Here is a 13,189-nt window from a genome sequence, read left to right on the forward strand (position 1 = left end):
GTATAGCAGAGTCCTCCAGAAGTGTCATGTCCAGTTTGCTGAGGAACAACCAGACTGATTTCCATAGTGGTTGTATGATCTTGCAATCCCACCAGCAGTGGAGGAGTGTTCCTCTTTCTCCACATCCTTGCCAACACCTGCTATCTCTTGAGTTTTTAACCTTAGCCATTCTGACTGGTGTGAGGTAAAATCTCAGGGTTGCTTTGATTTGCATTTCCTAATGACTAATGATGTTGAGCATTTGTTAAGATACTTCTTGGCCATCTGAATTTCTTCAGGTGAAAATTCTTTGTTTAGATCTGTACCTCATTTTTAATAGGGTTATTTGGTTCCCTGGGGTCTAACTTCTTGAGTTCTTTGTATATATTGGATATTAGTCCTTTAATGGATGTAGGGTTGATGAAGTTCTTTTCCCAATTTGTTTATTGCCATTTTGTTCTTTTGACAGAGTCCTTTGCCTTACAGAATCTTTGTAATTTTATGAGGTCCCATTTGTCAATTCTTGATCTTAGATCATAAGCTATTGAAGTTCTGTTCAGGAACTTTCCCCCTGTGCCCCTGTCCTCACGGGTCTTCCCCAGTTACTTTTCTATTAGTTTCAGTGTGTCTGGTTTTACATGGAGGTCCTTGATTCACTTGGAGTTGAGTTTAGTACAAGAAGATAAGAATGGATCAATTTGCATTCTTCTGCATGCTGACCTCCACTTGAACAAGCACCAGTTGTTAAAAGGGCTATCTTTTTTCCACTGGATGTTTTCTGCTCCTTTGTCGAAGATCAAGTGACCATAGATGTGTGGATTCATTTCTGAGTCTTCAATTCTATTCCATTGGTCCGCTTGCCTGTCCCTGTGCCAATACCATGCAGTTTTTAACACTATTGCTCTGTAGTATTGCTTGAGGTTTGGGATACTAATTCCCCCAGAATTTCTTTTACTGTTGAGAATAGTTTTAGCTATCCTGGGTTTTTTGTTATTCCAGATGAATTTGAGAATTGCTCTTTTTAACTCTGTGAAGAACTGAGTTGGGATTTTGATGGGGATTGCATTGAATCTGTAGATTGCCTTTGGCAAGATGGCCATTTTAACTATATTAATCCTACCAATCCATGAGCATGGAAGATTTTTCCATTTTCTGAGGTCTTCTTCAATTTCCTTCTTCAGGGACTTGAAGTTCTTGTTGTATAGTTCTTTCACTTGTTTGGTTAGAGTCACACCAAGATACTTTATATTGTTTGTGGCTATTGTGAAGAGTGTCATTTCCCTAACTTCTTTCTCAACCTGCTTATCCTTTAAGTATAGGAAGGCAACTGATTTGTTTGAGTTGATTTTATAACCAGACACTTAGCTCAAGTTGTTTATCAGCTGTAGGTATAGGACTCCCCCCCCCCCTTATGGGAGTCTCCCACTGGAGTCTCGGGATGGCCCACACCCAAAGAAATGGGATAGACTGGCTTGATGCAAGGACATGAGGCAGTTTATTATCGGAGCTCCAAGCCAACACATATCTCACGCAGGAGATAGAGGAGTCAACCCCGAGACTCAAAAGCCAGGGGTTTATATAGGAAAAGTCAGGGGATTTGGCGAGCTTTCACACGATTGGCTGATTCAGACATTGGCGGGAGGAATTGGAGCACAGTTACATCAGCAGACAGTAAGTGCAGACCGGTGCATCAACAATGTAGGAGGGCAGGTGGCTTATTTTTGTTACCAGGCAGTCTAGTTAACATCAAACTATATTAAAGAAGTGGGGGACAGGGTGTCACCAGTCCAGATGGCTCATGACTCAGCAGATATTGTCCGAATTTGTCCCTTAACTTTATGGCTGATCAGTTCCTGGAATGACTTAATAGCCTTGTCTCAGGCCTGTCCAGGCATGCCCGGGCTTCTACTGTTCTGTTCCCTTCTCTAGATCTGTTCGCTGCCTTAATTATGGTTTCTGAGAAGTTCTAACTCCTTTCATTCCCCTCTTCTACTGTGTAATTCTAATCTTAGAATGTAAAAATTGGTATCTTCATATGGGGAATGGTAATCATATCCTTGTATTTTAACTATGGGTGGATACTGGCGTTGGAGAACCATAAGCTGCACTGCATTTATCCTATCCCTAACGAAAGCAAGTCCCTTATTTATCAAGCAAGGGCCAAAGATTAATACCAAACATATAAAAAGAATAGGTCCCGCAAGGGCAGAAAATAAAGTGGTCATCCATGGAGACCTGGAGTACCATGATTCACACCATCCCTGTTGTTCTCCTGGTTTTTCTCTTAATTTCTGCATAGAATCTCTGACAACTCCTGTGTAGTCTGCATAAAAACAGCATTCTTTTTTTAAGGCTGCACATAGTCCTCCTTCTTTTAAAAATAACAAATCTAAACCTCTTCTATTTTGTAACACTACCCCGGATAAGGAGGTCAAAGATTTCTCTAAGGCACTAATGGATTTTTCTAGCATCTCTAAGTCTTCATTTATGGCTTCTTTTGGAGACTGCAAAGACTGAGCTCCTTGTCTTTCTTCAACTAGGGCAGTTATGCCCGTCCCTACTCCAACCGCAAGACTGGCTCCCAGCATCATAGCTAGAGTTAGGGAAACTGGCTCTCTCTTTATTCTCTCGCCTTTATACTTATCTTCTAGGTAGGAAGCGGGGTGATAATACACTCGGGGTAGAAGCTGAACCATGGCACAGAAATTAAGAGAAGGGTCAAAAACACTAGTTGATATGCACGGGGTAAGCCCTGTGTTACAGGCCCACCAGCCAACTAGAGATGGTACAAGGTAATAGCTGGTATCTGTCCTGCCCACAGAGTGAGTTCAGCCACATAGATGATGGTGGGAAGGGGGAGGGGTCCCTATGCAAAGACCCGGGTTTCCCCTGACACTGTCACGTCAGTCAGAGTTAAATTCTTTCCCGTCCCCCATGAGCAGGAAGCATGATTACTGGTTTTATTGAAATCCCCATTATCAGCAATTCCTTCATAGTAAGGGGGGCCGGAGGAAAAGCATAACCAGCAGGCTGTAGTGGCATCTGGATCAATGCTGTTAAGGGCATAGAAAGCTCCTCTAACCAAGTTGAACAGTCTCCTGTCGAGGGATATGAGGGGATTATGGCCAAGGGTCTGTGAGGAATGACGGTGTTAAGGGACTTTACAGGGACAGATGGGACAGTTATAGGGGTCAGAGGCTTGGGCTTGTCAGAAGGACCCTGTTCTGGGAGTATCTTGTGTCTGATGGGCACAGTGGGAGGGTTCTCTACTGTTAGTCTGATTTTGAAAATCAATCCAGGATCTGTTCCTGAGGCATGCACTCACAAACCCCAACTGTTTCCCCTAAACCAGCTTTGCCACTGTTGCCTCCCTTTGTTAGTGAATTTTATAAGTATCAGGTTACCAAATTTACCTTTGCAAACTCCATTGGGGCAGTTGCTATGGGCACACCCATTCTCAGGGTATTTAGAACTGTCTCTCTTACCCTGGTTTGGCTTATCATAGTTACTGCTCCTCTTTACTGTGATCAGGTCCCAAGAAGAGGATGGATTCCAGTAAATATCTCCCGTGGTTTCAAAACCCCATTTAGCACAATAGAAATCAGATGCCCCTCTACACCTATGCCGGAGGTTTCTGACTCGTCCTTGGGCGGGGCATATGTAAAAAGCTGCGGACTGAAGGTTGGCCGGGTAGAACTGCCCTGAGCACCCATATGTGCTCCCAATCCCACTTGGGATGCACTGCTTTTCAGCTGGTTGGTTAAGGAGGTCAGTGTGGTCAGAGATATCCCAGGAAAGTGACCCCGCTGCTAACTTACAAATATCAAGCATGAGGTCAGGCCACCAAGTCTAAGGGGGTGCACTGCAGTAGTTGACCAAACAACGTTCCCCTCCTCATTGAGCACTTCCCAAGTTTGTCAAATCGGAGTATGAGGGTTGAAGTCTCTGCTCAGAGTCGTCCTTGCGACGCAGGCACAGCTTAAGAGGATTATCAGTTCATTCCAAAATCCATTCATCTCTATCAATCCCCGGGGGAGCCCTCTTGACGTGTGAAGCATGAATCCAGGTGGGGATTCCCTCTACCTTTACAGTGGTGGGTGTAGTTAACAGCACAAGGTAGGGTCCTTTCCACCGTGGTTTGAGGTTTCCTGCTCGGTGCCTTCTCACCAAGACCGTGTCTCCCACTTCAAACTGATGCGGCACCAGCAAGTCACTGGCAATGTAGGTTTCTTTCATCTGCTCCCATATTTCTTTCCTCACGATTTTGAGCACCTTTAGCCGAGCTAGGAGGTGAGATGGGGGAATGGGGGAGGAGAAAATATCAGGACAGGTTCTATTCTCTACAGTCACATGGATGGGTGGGGGCGCTCCAAACATTAGTTCAAAGGGTGTTAGACCTGAGGCTCTGGGAGTATTTTGGACTCGAAATAGGGCATAAGGTAGAAGGACTGTCCAATCATTCCCGCTGGTCTCTAAGGTCAATTTAGTCAATGTCTCTTTTAGAGTTCTATTCATCCTCTCTACCTGTCCTGAACTCTGGGGTCTGTAGGCACAATGTAACTTCCAATTTATCCCCAGCTGTCTGGCCAATCCCTGACTTACCTGGGTGATGAAAGCAGGTCTGTTGTCTGATCCAATTACCTTAGGTATCCCAAAACGGGGAAAAATTTCTTCGAGTATCTTCTTCGTCACCAGGTTAGCCATCTCTCTTTTGGTGTGGAATGCTTCAGCCCACCCTGAGAAGGTATCTACAAAAACTAGAAGGTATTTATTTCCATATCTGGCTGGTTTAACCTCGGTAAAGTCAATTTCCCAATAAGTCCCTGGCCTGTCTCCTCTCAAGCGCTTTCCGTCATGAGTCTTGTTGGACCCAGCGTGGTGATCGCACGTGCTCAACAGTTCTTTATCAGGTTCTCTACTGTCTTTTGTAGTTGAGGAATATGGTAAGGGGATCTGATGACTAGTTTTATCATCTTTTTGGTTCCCAGGTGAGTGAGGTGGTGTATGTTAGTCAAGTATTCCAGCCCCTCTTCTTCTGTGAGAATCTGTTTTTCTGGGATCTCTTTGACTGACTGGGGCATGGTTTTAATTATCAAAGTCAGTGATCCCTGTGCTGCACCCTTAGCTACCTGGTCAGCCATCTCATTTCCTCTTTCTATTGGTTCAGTTCCCTTTTGATGTCCCGGACAATAGATGATCGCCACCTTGGTGGGCAAATGAACAGCTTCTAGCAAGCTAAGAATGTCTTCTTTATTTTTGATGTCCGTTCCAGCAGAGGTCAGTAGTCCACGTTGTCCGTATATTGCCCTATGGACATGAGCCGTTGCAAAGGCATACCGACTGTCAGTATAAATATTGACAGCCTATCCTTCTGCTAGTCTCAGAGCCTGAGTTAGGGCAATAAGCTCTGCTTTCTGGACTGATGTCCCTTCAGGCAGGCTGCAGGCTCATATGACAGACTTTCCATGCACTACTGCTGTCCTGGCTCTGCGCTTACCTTCTACCACGAAGCTGCTTTCATCAGTGAACCAGGTCATCACCTCGGGCCAAGGTCGGTCAGTCAGGTCTGGCCAAATCCAAGATTCCTCTGCCAGCATCTCTTCACAGTGATATACGGGGGTTTCGTCAGCTTCAGGCAGTAAGGTGGCGGGGTTAAGAATGGCAGGTGGAGCAAAGGTCACCTGCTCAGTCAACAACCAACTCTGGTAGTGGGTCATCCAGGCATTGGTCATCCAGCTGTCTGGGGGGCTGTCGAATGACACTCTCAAGGGTGTGCGGGGCCACCACGGTCACATTCTGGCCCATAGTCAATTTATCAGCGTCTTTCACCAACATAGCAGTAGCTGCCCGGAGACAGGAGGGCCATACACTAGCTACAGGATCCAGTTTTTTTGACAGGTAGGCCACAGGGCGTTTCCAGGGTCCTAAAGTTTGAATAAGGACACCCTGGCCACGCCATTTCTCTCATCAATGTATAGGGTGAAGGGTTTCTTTAAATCAGGCAGTGCTAGGGCAGGGGCCTGTAGCAGCGCCTTTTTGAGAGTCTCAAAAGCCAATTGATGCTCTGTAGTCCAAATGAATCCCCCCTTTTCTTTTGTTAGGGGATATAAGGGGGCTGCCAAGGTGGTGAACCCTGGGATCCAGAGTCTACAGAATCCCGCCATCCCCAGGAATTCTCTTACCTGGCGTGGGGTGGTCGGGGTCGGGATCTCTGTCACTGTCTGTTTTCTACCTTCTGTGAGCCATCGCTGTCCATTCCTTAAGGTATATCCCAGATAGGTCACCTCTGTTCAGCATAGCTTGGCTTTTCTAGCCGAAACCCGGTACCCCAACTCACCTAAATTGGCCAGGAGATTTTGAGTCCCACGCTCACACTTCTCGCATGTATCTGTAGCCATGAGAAGGTCATCCACATACTTCAAGAGTGTACCAATAATACCTGTGTATTATTGGCGCGGAAGGGGGGGCTAAATCCCAATGTAGAGCCTCATCAAACAGAGTGGGTGAATTTTTGAATCCCTGAGGTAGCCTAGTCCAGGTAAGCAGTCCGGATCTTCCATTCTTGGGGTCTCACCATTCAAAGGTGAACAGAGGCTGGCTGTTAGGGTGTAGCCTCAGGCAAAAGAAAGCGTCCTTAAGATCTAACAATGAGTACCAGGCTCATTCAGGCGGCAACGCGCTAAGCAGATTGTAAGGATTTGGTACAGTGGGGTGTATGTCTTGTACTCTCTTATTGACTTCTCTACGATCTTGTACGGGGCAGTAGTCGTTCATTCCCGGTTTCTTTACTGGGAGGAGGGTGTGTTCCAGGAAGACTTAAAGGGGACTAGAGTCCCCTCACGGAGTAATCTGGTGATGTGAGGGCATATGCCTTCCTGTGCTTCTTTGCCCATGTGTACTGTTGGACCCTAATGGGAGTGGCCCCAGACTTAAGCTCAATTACCACCGGGGGAGCATGTTTCACCATTCCCATTCCCCCTGTCTCAGCCCACGCCTGAGGAAATCAAGTAAGCCAGTCCTGTACCCTGTCAGGGGGTGTTACTTTCTTTTGGTAAATCCAATGTTCTTCTCCTAATTGTAAAGGCAATCCTAAGGCTTGAGGTGGCACAGTTCCCCAGGACAGTTCTGGTCCTGAGGGGGTGATAGTTATTTGTGCCTTTAACTTGGTCAATAAGTCTCTTCCTAGTAGGGGCATGGGGCAATCTGGGATGACCAAGAATGAGTGAGTTACTAGGTTCTTCCCCAGATCGACTGTCCAAGAAGTGGTCCATGGGTAGGATTTCTGCCCCGTGGCCCCAATCACTAGAGTCTTTTTATTTTTGATCCTACCCAGAGGGGTTTTTAGCACCAAGTATTCTGCACCCGTATTGACCAAGAAACTTATGGGAGTCCCCTCCACTTGTAACGTTAGCCTAGGCTCAAGGAGGGGAGCCGAGCCCCATCTCCCCTAGTCTGCATCATCCTCGAGGTACAGCACCTTTGTCCCTTGCTTCTTCTTAGGGCACTCGCAAGCCCAGTGCCCTTCGTCTCTGCAGTGTGCCCATTGATCTTTCTCCAGGTGTGGTTTATCTCTTCTGGGTCTCCTTGGCCCCTGCCTTTTTCTGTCTCCCAGGTCCCCTAACTGTGTAATCCTGTCTCTTCTATCTCTGCCTACTACTGCAGCCAGTATTCTAGTCAGAGTCTTTTCCTGTTTCTTGTCTCTCCTATCCTCATCTTCTCTCCTCTCGCTTTTTTCTCTTTCTTGTTTCTCCTCCTCTATCTCTCTTTTGTGATACACTTTCTCAGCCTCTCTAACCACATCTATTATAGTATAATTTTGCAATTCTTCAATCTGCTGAAATTTCTTTCTGATGTCAGGAGCTGACTGCCCAATAAATGCCATAATCATGGAGGCTCACTGCCCTTCAGACATAGGGTAGAAAGGGGTGTACCTCCTGTAGGCCTCCATGAGCCTCTCCAGAAAGACTGAAGGGGGCTCAGTTGCCCCTTGCATGACCTCTCTTACCTTAGCCAAATTTGTGGGCCTTCTTGCGGCACCTCTGAGACCCGCCACTAGAGCCCAACAGTAATTGCACAGCCCTTCCCTACCTTGTGCTGGGTTGTAGTCCCATTGGGGACACATCAAGGGGAATCCTTCATCTATCCCAGCCACGGTCTGGACAGGTTGCCCAACATTGTCCCAGACATTCTTCTGAGCTTCAAGGGGAATTCTTTCTTTCTCCTCAGTGGTGAACAAGGTTTGTAAGAGCTGTTGACAGTTGTCCCTGGTAGGCTGATGCAAGAACATCAGGGATTCTATTAGACCTGTAAGCCCTGCAGGATTTTCTGAAAAAGGAGGGTGATTAATTTTCCAGTTATACAGATCAGAGGAAGAGAAAGGCCAATACTGTAAAAGTTGTAAGCCATTTAGGTCATCTGGATCTGGAGGTAGCCCAACTGCCCTGAGGGGAAATGTCATAGTGGAGTTGGCTGGTCCTTCAGGAATGGCTCCCCTCCAGCTCATTGTCCCTGCAGTGGGACCCCCTCCTCTGGCTCCAGGGCCTGGGGCTGGAGAGGGGGGCAGCAGGGCTGAGGGTTGTGGTTGTGTTGGTGGGGCTAGAAGGTAAGGTGGAAGTGGGGGAGCAAGCCATTCAGGGGGTTATTCTATCTCAGGGTAGATCTTGGGAATGGGTGCTGGTGAAGTGCTGAGCTCGCTCTCCTTTTTAGTCGTTGGTTTGTCCGCAGCATCTCCTCAGGCAGCCAGGATCCTGGAACTGGGACTACAGGGTTGGAGGAATGGCTGGACCCACTGGAGTGGGGATCGCGCCAAGTCTTCCCATACCATGATGTATGACTGTTGGTCTGGGTGTGATCCTGGTCCTTCCTGAAAAACAATGACCTTCATGGCCCTAATGGTGGGCAAATCAAAAGTTCCTATGGGCGGCCAGCCTACCCCAAAGCGAGCCATTCCGAGGCACAGAAGGTCTGTCTGCCACTTTTTTTTATTAATTTTTACTGACAAATTCCATCCTCTTGCCCTAACATCCATCCAATGGTCCTTGGTCAAAGACAAAGGGGTTGTCATGGTCTGTCCCACAGCAAAGAACAAAAACACATAAGAACAAAACACAAACTGTGGACACTGGCACGTCCAAGCACACCTGTCCGCACCTGGACTTAAACCAACAGCCAAACACGACCTCTGATGGGGTGGGATTCTGCTTTCACTTCCTTCTCGGTAGAAGGAACACTCCTTCTCCTTAGTTCCGAAAAACTGCAGTCAGATCCTTCTGACTGTCTCTCACCCTTGGAGCATCCTCCAGGGTTGCAGCCTGTGGGAATTTAGGATGTCTCCCTCTGCAGCCACTAAAACCTTAGGGCTCATAGCAGCAGCTGCAAACCAACCACACTCACTTCTATTAGCAAATTGAAACCAAGGCACATATACAGCAGCTCCGCACTCTGACACTAAGGACACTTAAAACAAAAACATCGCTGACCGACACACACACACACACACACACACACACACACACACACACACACAGAGACATACCTCCAAGGGACCTTCGAGGTTCCTGGGTGCCACCAGTTTCCCAGCCAATGCACCAAATGTAGGATCCCCCCTTACAGGAGTCTCCCACTTGAGTCTCAGGATGGTGCACACCCAAAGCAACACAAGAGACTGGCTTGATGCAAGGACACGAGGCAGATCCTTTCTTCCATCTCTTGTATTCTGTGGTTGACATTTGTATCTATGGCCCCTGATTTCTTCCCAAGGTTTTCTATCTCCAAAGTTGTCCCCCTTTGCGATTCCTTAGTTGTTCCTACTTCTGTTTTTAGATCCTGGATGGTTTTGCTCAACTCCTTCACTTGCTTATTTGTGTTTTCCTGTAATTCTTTAAGAGATTTTTGTGTTTCCTCTTTCATGACCTCAGCCTGTTGACCAAAGTTCTCCTGTATTTCTTTAAGTGATTTTTGTGTTTCCTCCTTGTTGGCTTCTATCTTTTTACCTGCATTCTCCCGAATTTCTTTCAATGATTTTTGTGTTTCCCTTGTAAGGGCTTCTAACTTTTGATCCATTTTCTCCTGAATTTCTTTAAGAGATTTATGTCTATCATGTGTTCATGTAACAACATCCTGACCAGAGATTTTAAATCCAAATCTTGTTTTTCTGGTGTGTTGGCGTATCTTGGACATCCTGCTAATGGAGAATTGGGTTCAGAAGCTGCCATATTGCCTTGATTTCTGTTAGTAACGTTCCTATGTTTGCCTTTTGCCATCTAGTTCTCACTGGTGTTAGTTGGTCTTTTGTCAATGCCAAACTCACTAGTGCATACTGCCTCTTCTTAGCTGGCCTCCAGGTGCACAGCTGGCCTCTTGCACTGCCTGGAGACGGGCAGTTTCTTTTTCTTTGAGTAGAAAGGGTGAAGTATAGCAGAATTTTCCTCCTAATTAATTTAAATATTCATACACAAAGAAACCTGTGATTGGACAGAGAAAAGGAAGGCAGAGCTAAGAGTTTCAGAGACAGAAAGGGAAGACATAGGAAAAAGGAAGGAAGATGAAGGAAAAGATAGATAATCCAGATTCCACTGGGCTTTAAATAGTCATAGGTAGCTATGAATATCTTATAATGAATGGATAATTACAGGGCAATTGTATTTCAATGTGGAAAAATTATATCTATATTAATTGGCTCTGAATTCATTGTGTGTGCATTTTGTGTGGTGAGAATTTACTGATATAAGTCTGACTTATAAATTCTAATACTCTAGAGATTTGATTTTACCACATTACTGGGATTTGGGACTGCACACAACAGGGTATAGATGGCTAGGAATATGGACAGAACCTGTAGTCCTTTACTCTGAGTTAATGTCTATCTTTGTTGCTGAGAGGTGTTTCTAGTATGTAACATAATAATGTATCTGTTTTTCTTATCCATTCTGTTAGCCTGTATATTTTATTGAGGAAATGAATTCAATGATGCTTAGAGATAGTAATGACCAATGACTGTTAATTCCTGTTATTTTGATGACATTGGTGGAGAGAGAGAAAGAGAGAGAGACAGAGACAGAGACAGAGAGACAGAGACAGAGAATATGCATGCATGTGTGTGCAGGCACATGATTCCCTTCTTTTGGTTTTATTTGTGTGAGATTATTTCCTGTGCTTTCTCATGAACATTTAGTCCTCTTGAATTCGAATCTTCTTCCTAGTAACTTCTTTAGGGCTAGATTTATGGAAAATATTATTTAATTTTTTGTGGAATATCTTTTTTCTTGAGGTATGTTGATTAAGATTTTTCTGGGTATAGTAATCTGGCCTGACATCTGTGACCTCTTAAGGTCTGTAGAATATCTGCCTAGGTTCTTCTTGTTTTTAGAGTCTCTGTGGAAAAGTCAGGTATAATTCTGATAGATCTGACTTTTCTCTTGCAGCTTTTAAAGTTTTTTCTTTTTTCTATAAGTTTTGTGTCTTGATTTTTATGTTGTAGGAAGATTTTGTTTCATGGTCCGTACTATTTATTGTTTTTTATGCTTCTTGTATGTTTGTAGGAATTTCTTTAGGTTGGGAAATTTTTCTATGATTTTGTTGAAAATATTTTCTGGGCTTTGGATCTGGGACTTTTTAACTTCTTCTATTCCTATTATTCTTAGGTTTGGTATTTTCATAATGTCCCAGATTTCTTGGATATTTTGTGTCAAGAACTTTTTACATTTAACACTTCCTTTGACTGATGCATCAATTTTTGTCAATTGTATCTTCTATGCCTTAGATTCTGTCTTCCATTTCTCATATTCAATACTTCGTGATGTTTGTGTCTGTTGTTCCTCTTCTCTTCCCTAGGTTTTACATTTCCAGGATCCTGGAATTTTCTTTATTGCTTCTATTTCCATTTACATATCTTGAACAGTTATATTTATTTTCTGCACCTGTTCGTATTTTCCTGTATTTCTTTAATGAATTTATTAATTTCTTCTTTAAAGTTCACTATCATCTTTATAAAACTAGATTAAATGTCATCTTCTTGTGCTTTGGATATGGTAACATATTCAGGGAATTCTGTGGAAGGATAATTGGGTTAAGGTGGTGCCATATTGCACTGGCTCTTGGCTGTGGTCTTACTCTGGCCTTTAGACATCTGGTTATCCCTAGCATTAGCTGGACCCTCTGGTTTTCTATGGTCTGCCAAAGGGTTGATAAATCTTGTTGATTTTCTTAAAGAACCAGCTCCTGATTTTGTTGATTATCTGTAAAGTTCTTGTTTCTATTTGGTTTATCTCAGCCCCGATTTTGATTATTTCTTGCTGTCTACTCCTGTTGGGTATATTTGCTTCTTTTTGTTCTAGAGCTTTCAAATGTGCTGTCAAGCTACTAATGTATGTCTCTCCAGTTTCTTTTTGGAGGCACTCAGAGCTATGAGTTTTCCTCTTAGCACTGCGTTCATTTTATCTCATAAGTTTGGGTATGTTGTGCCTTCACTTTCCTTCCTTATGTTTTCTGATGATTTTTGGTTGAAAGTTAATTTTATCTGATATTGGAATGGCTACTCCAGCTCAATTCCTGGAGACATTTGCTTGTAAAATTGTTTTCCAGCCTTTGATTCTGAGGTAGTGTTTGTATTTGACACTAAGGTATGTTTCCAGTATGTAGCAAAATGCTGGGTCCTATTTATGTATCCAGTCTATTAGTCTATGTCTTTTTATTGGAGAATTGAGTCCATTGACATTAATATATATTAAGGAATAGTGATGTTGCATCCTGTTATTTTTATGTTTGGTGGTTATCATCTTTTGGGTTGGTTGAAAGAAGATTACTACCTTGCATTTTCTAGGGTGTAGTTGCTATCCTTATATTGGCATTTTCCATCTATTATCCTTTGTAGGATAATATTATACCCAGTTTTGTGAGGTATAGTAGAGCTGGCATTTGTGTTCTCTTACAGTCTATATGAGATCTGCCCAAGATCTTCTAGCTTTCAGGATCTCTAGTGAGAAGTCTGCTGTGATTCTGATAGGTCTTCCTTGATATGTTACTTGCCATTTTTCTCTTATTGCATTTATTGTTCTTTCTTTGTTTAGTACATTTGGGGTTTTGATTATTATGTGATGGGAGGTATTTCTGTTCTGGTCCAGTCTGTTTGGAATTCTGTATGCTTCTTGTATATTCATGGGCAACTCTCTCTTTAGGTTAGGGAAGTTTTCTTCCATAATTTGGTTGAAGA

The 13,189-nt window shown here is 44.1% G+C and overlaps 1 pseudogene; it reads right to left on the reverse strand.

The window, feature by feature from the left end:
• Positions 1-3,975: 3,975 nt before the first annotated feature.
• LOC127674540 (uncharacterized) lies at positions 3,976-9,977 on the reverse strand (annotated as a pseudogene).
• Between the last annotated feature and the right edge of the window lie 3,212 nt (positions 9,978-13,189).

This window comes from Apodemus sylvaticus, chromosome X (genome assembly GCF_947179515.1).
Source record: "Apodemus sylvaticus chromosome X, mApoSyl1.1, whole genome shotgun sequence".
NCBI classification, from domain to species: Eukaryota; Metazoa; Chordata; class Mammalia; order Rodentia; family Muridae; genus Apodemus; species Apodemus sylvaticus.